The sequence below is a fragment of the Lagopus muta genome, chromosome 2 (assembly GCF_023343835.1).
Source record: "Lagopus muta isolate bLagMut1 chromosome 2, bLagMut1 primary, whole genome shotgun sequence".
Lineage (NCBI taxonomy): Eukaryota > Metazoa > Chordata > Aves > Galliformes > Phasianidae > Lagopus > Lagopus muta.
In genome coordinates this window covers 70,285,082-70,291,112 of record NC_064434.1, presented here as the reverse complement: position 1 = coordinate 70,291,112, position 6,031 = coordinate 70,285,082, and positions in this window count along the sequence as shown.

The window sequence follows — 6,031 nt, the reverse complement described above, 5'->3', positions numbered from 1 at the left end:
GCTTATCCCACAGTCTTCTTCCTTCTCCAGCCTGACCATCAAAATTCTCAAACACAAAGCAGTATTGCAGTGTAGGAGTTACAAAGGGGTTAAAAATAAGACAGTATTTCATTTGCCAATCCCATCTCTTTGTCCAAGAGCTGCTCTGGGTTTTTTAGCTGGCATAAATTAAATAATTGGCATAGGACCACGTGCTGAGAAAGCAGGCTTTGTTGCACAGTACGCTCCCGTTGGGGTGCAGTGTTCCTCTTTTGTCACACGATGGAGCCATCCTGCAGAGATACAAAGATACCACAGGAAATCCTATAGTTTCAAAGTCATCTTTCTTCTAGACTGCTAGCTCTGAGCACCAGGCAGCTGGAGGACTTACAAGAAGCAAACTAAAGGACTGGATAGCATCCTTCCTTCCAGCCAAGCATTAATTGCATGGTCTTTGCAGTTACCGTGGACAGATTTCTAACTGTTGATGCAGTGCATCTTTTCCGAGGGCTTCTCTCAGTGCTGCTTTGCTAACAGGAATCCTTCCTGTAGGCAGGCTGGTACATCAGGTCCCAGTGGCTGTGCCTTGGTTGTGGTGGTGGTCATTTTGGCCTGGGCTTGTCATTTGTACTTGAGCATGGCTCTGCTATGCCAAAACTAACTCAAATGTGAAATAAGAGACACAACGGACAAGAAAAACAGCTATGACTGTCAAAGATTATGCTGGTTTTATATATCCCATATTTTTGTGTAGCTGCTGTGAAAATCAGCAGATTTTTCTGCTTATCAGAGGGTAGTGCTTGATGCTTAATTTATCTTGCTATATAGGATGGAAATGACAAAAAATGGTGCAGGAGGGCAGAAATTATTCTGCTGGTTCAGAAAAAAATGACTTCTTTCTTACCTTTCGAGAGGAGACAATGTCCTGAGCACTTTTCCTTTGAGTTTGAAACGGATCAGTAACTTTGATTTATTTATCTTCTTAACATGACTCTGTGGTTTGGCAAACAGAGGGCTCCTCCCAAAGCTTCCTTTTTGGCTAAAACGTAATAGTGCAAGTAAAGGACTACTTTGAGCGATTCTCACTCATTATTATTGAACCATTGGATGCCTGCAGTGATAATTGCTATACTGGGGCTGTACAGTCTTTTGTGTTGGACTGACTTATAAGGGCTCTTGCCTTGAGGTACAGTAATTGCTTTTTTGCTTGAAATAGATTCTAACCATTCAGATGGAGAACTGCATTTTTGTGTTAAGCAATATTTGCAACCATGGCATTTTAAAAAAAAATTATTTTCAGCAAAACAACTGCTTGATTTTCTTTTTTCAATAATAAACATGTGTGCCATTGTATTGCTTATTGCCTGTTTTACCACTGCAGGATAATTAGTGATTTGTTCTGCAAATGGTTAACACTTCTGAAAAGAAAGATGCTTGTGTTAATGTATCTACACTGTAAGATTCATCAGCTGTGAATGGAAGTGAAACCTGACTTGCTAAGGAAACACTGATTTTATATTCACTTTTTTAAAGTACGGAGGATGAGGAGTGCTGGCAGTTTTAAAGCCTGGAAAATTTGTGAAAGAGAGCATGTCCTTGTGACCGTTTCAGAGCTTTTAGTCTAGGAGAGCCCTCAAGCAAACCCTTCAACAGTTCTTCATGAGAATTTGGAAGAATAAATTAAGCACCCCAGGTGCTTAAACTTCCATCCCTTTATTCTTGAAGAAGGATGCTGACTTTGTCTACCTATTTCTAAAGACAGTAAGGAGAGAAGATGTCAAAATACACATTGTCTTTTGTAGGTAACTTCTAATCCAAGGGTGAAGGCAAGGGGTACAAGCTTGCAACAGTTTGTCAGCAGTGGCTGCCTCATCCTTGTTTGGTATAGCTTTTATGTCAGAAAAGCCTTATTCTGACACATAAGTCTGGCATTTTTAAGTTTGGTGGAGATAAACTTCTGCCCCAAAGCAGTTGGTGTTGGTTTGATTGCTTCCTGTTGAAGTTAGGCTCACAACTGTTTCCAAGAGGGAATATTTCGTGAATCTGTTGCCTGCAGCTGGATGTCTCATGGCAGATGCCAGAGTCTGGGCCAGCAGAGAAATCTTTGTAATGCCTTTTCAACTCTTTCCCACTGCCAGAGGACAGGAATCTTTCAACTGATAGCTGTGGAGTAGATTTGGAAAGCAAGCAATGAATAAAAGAAGGGAGAAGTCAAGGATGTGTCCCTTGTTAGTTCATTAAGCAACTGAGTTTTCTGTCAGGTTCAGGAACCCCTTGCTTTATTCCTGTAGCCCTCTTGTGGAGTTGGTTCTTCAGGCTTTCAGAGAGCTATGTTGCAACTTTGCAGAAAGAGGGACATAACTGAGCATCACTGTCCTGAGGATTGAGGGTCATTGGACGGCTGCTTTTGTGGGGAAGAAGGGAAGTGGAGACTTGGAGTGCAGTTACATTATTCCAAGGTTCTTTGTTGTTGAGATAACCTTTTGAATAATCTGATTTGGGGTAGAAATCAGCAGTTCAGAAGAATGAAAGAAGCTCCTGGTAGCTGAAAGCAGAGCAGCTTAGAAAACCAGGCTGCTTCTGGTTGTCAGTGCATCTTAAATTTCCTCTGCTTTTGCCTAGAATCCTCTTTTGATTGCAGGCACCTTGTTGTGTGCTGCAGTGTGAACTGTGAGTGGGCACTCGCTGTCCTTACACACGACCAGGTGTGAGAGACAGTGGGTGGGAGAAGAAACAGTACTGCAGCGAGAAGTGACTAGTTTATGTTTAGTTTTTCATGCCAGTTTTACAGAAGCATGTGGGAGTTCCCTTCAGTAACCCCAGGGAGCAGTGTTGCTGGGTTTAGCTTTTGTTAATTCCCCAAGAAACAAAGTGAAGAGTAAATGCCCACGGTACAAAGCAATCAGATTTTCATGTTGTGATACAAACAGACAAATCCATAAAAACAAATTTGATCAATTATGCTTTTGGTGAATTACATGGCCTGCACAAACAAGGCCTCAGCTATATCAGATTGTGCATTAACTGGGGGGGGGGGGCTGAAGGATGATTTATTATTCTTCATCCACTCAGTAACTGTCAGTTCATAATCCCCACAGGGGAAGTAACCATCCATGCTTATCACTTGAGAAAAGACACTTGAGCAAATGACTACTGATGTTAACCTTGTAAAGTTGAACACAGGCTGTCTGTCCAAACACAAGTGACCGCTGGTTGTTCCTGTCAACGGCTCACAGTGATGCAATGGATTCCCAGCACTCACTGCTCAGGGCTTTCATCTGGATTTACTCTTGGATCTGCTGCAGGTCACCTTGGTGCCTAGGCCATGATTTCTTTGGCCCTTGCACAGTTACAAGTTTTCCCCTGGAAGGACTTGTGAGGTTCACAGGATGTGTGGTGCTCTGTGGGTAGCTGGCTAAACTAAGGGTTTTGGTTTTCAGAGCTAGAGAGGTAAGCAATAGAGCATCATTGCATTTATTCACAAAATCCTAAGTGATTGTTGGAAAACATGTAGACTGACAGCATAATTCCCGTCCCTTTTGTCCTCCCACTAGACGTGCATGAGACTTGCTGTTCTTTTAATGTGCATTTTAATGTGCATGTTACTTTCTTTTCTAAGACTTGTCAAGACTGCTCAGTATTTTCAGGAGACAGCTATGCAAATGTGTGCTTCTAGTACCTGATTTCTTCAAACTGACAATTTAAATTATGCTCATTATTGTTTTCATAACCCAAGTCCATAACAGGGAGAGCTGAGAGTGTGTGCCTCTTGGTAGCGCATCCAAAGGAAATGTGTGTCTAAGAAACCTGTTATTAGCACCTCATATTTTGTTGTGCAGTGACATCTAGGAGACTTTCTAAGCTACTTATTTTCCCTTGCTGTAAAGACAGACTTCGTACTGCTGCAAGGGGCACATGTGTTCTTCAGATCTCAACATGTGCTGCATTGTCTGGGTGAGGAGAAAACTGGGGAGGAGAGATACCTTCATTCCTGAACCATGGAAACTTCACCAGCTGGAAATCTTTGACCCAAGAGTTCTTTTTGTGCAATAGCCTGGGATTATCATCTGCTATTCTATTGCCTTCACTTTTGCCCTAAACTGCTACTATTGTAAGAACATCACCAGATCTTTCACAGCTCCTTTATTAGCAAGGGCTCCTGTTTGAGGGGAGACAAAGCATACTAAGAGCTAGGCAAAATCTGTTAGTGTGAATGGCATGAGATGGTGGTGTTAAACTTTCTTCCAACCTTGAAGTTTCAATCTGTTCTTTCAAGGTAAGTACAGTGGTACAGCTAGGCCATATATTATACACACAGTGTGGACAACTTGCATTAAGTGGTACCTCTTAGCATTCTTCTGTTCCTGTTTTTGGAGAAGACTATGTAGCAATGTTGTCTTAACACAGAAGCAGTTCCTGGAAGATGAAGGCCCAGGCGCTGAGAAGCAGTTGTGCATCTTTTTTCCTGCCACACTGTGGTAGTGGTAATGTTTAGAATTAACTTCTGCACACAATTTCTAGGGACTTCTGAGGGCAGAAGTATGCCCTTAGAGCTCATGGCACTTCTCATCTTCAAAGTGCATTATAATCATTAATACATTTATTAGGCATTCTCCGCTTCCTTCCTGCTAACAAGGTTTATTAAGCTGAATGTATTTATCTTTGCGCAGCTTCTGCAAGCAATTGAATGAATAATTTTCCTAATAGTCTTAATAGCAAAGACTTGAAAGGGAATAGGGATGATGAGAAGAACAAGGTACAGAGGTAAATAAAGCTGCAGTATGAAAAGAGGAGCAATTTCATTCTAGGTGCAGTTCCACCTACCCCTGCAACTCCCACCTGGCATCTGTGCAGCCTTTGTTGCTTCTGTATCCCCTAACCTACATGTCACTGCATCTCAACCCTACATTTATGCTAGCACAGGCAATTGCAAAAAAGGAGGTCGTGGTTGGCTGAGACCTGCAGCAGGAAAGGGGAATGTAAAAATAGCTTGCAATTGCAAGGTGAAGAAAAGCCTATTTGAAAGCTTGAATTTACATACACTTACAATGTCTTAGGTGTTTTTATAGGAACCGGTGTAATCCAGCACATCATTTCACAGTGGATGCGTTGCAGGACTCAGGAGGTGGAGAAAAGCCATGAAAGATTCTGGCAGGAAGGCTCGGGTGTTAAAAACTTTAAAATAATCTAAACCAAATGTACTCCTGCTTCCCTCTTTCATCTTTATCTCCCAAATGCTGTCTGTTGTGCCCTCCAAGTGCACACAAGTACACAGTATATGGATGTAACCTGCTGATTTAGTGGGTTGAGTGCTATGCTCTCAGTTCACCAATCTGCATATGGGGCAGTTCTCTGCTGCTTGCTAAATGATTTCACCTCTATCTTCTTCCTGTCCTGTTTATTTAGATTCATGACTTTGGAAACAGGAGGGACTACTAGATCATTGAACCAGACCTCCTTTGTATCACATTACAGATATTGAGCTTAATATAGTTGCTGCTGGAGGAAGCCCAATAACCTGTGGGTGCCTGCAGCATATCTTCCACAAAGCCAAATTTTTGACATTAAGGTCTTCAAGTCGGGAGATGCGTTCTGTCTGTTTTTTGAGTGGAGCTTCTCAGGGGTGCTATTAAACATCAACACCCAGAACAGCAACAAGGGTGATAACAATAATGTTAATTAAGAATTCTATTAATATTTTATTGGTTGAGTTCACAGAGACTTTTAAACTGTGAATCCAGCTACTATACATATGAGCTGTAGTCTTAGAATTATAAACTGAATTGCTTAGTAAAGGAGACTGGGGGGAAAAAAGAAAAAACAACAAAAAAAACCCCCAAACCAACACACACAAACATAGCTAGGAGCTATATTCCACCAAATGCAAATCTAAGTAAGGTGCAAATATCTATCGAGCTCCATAAGGCAATAAAGGAATGAAATGCTACAGCAGGTGTCATCCAGGATAAATGCCATCAGTCTGAAATGTAGATTTTATTAAACTACACAGATGATCTACACAGCTTTATATATTTTAATTCCTAATTTAAGG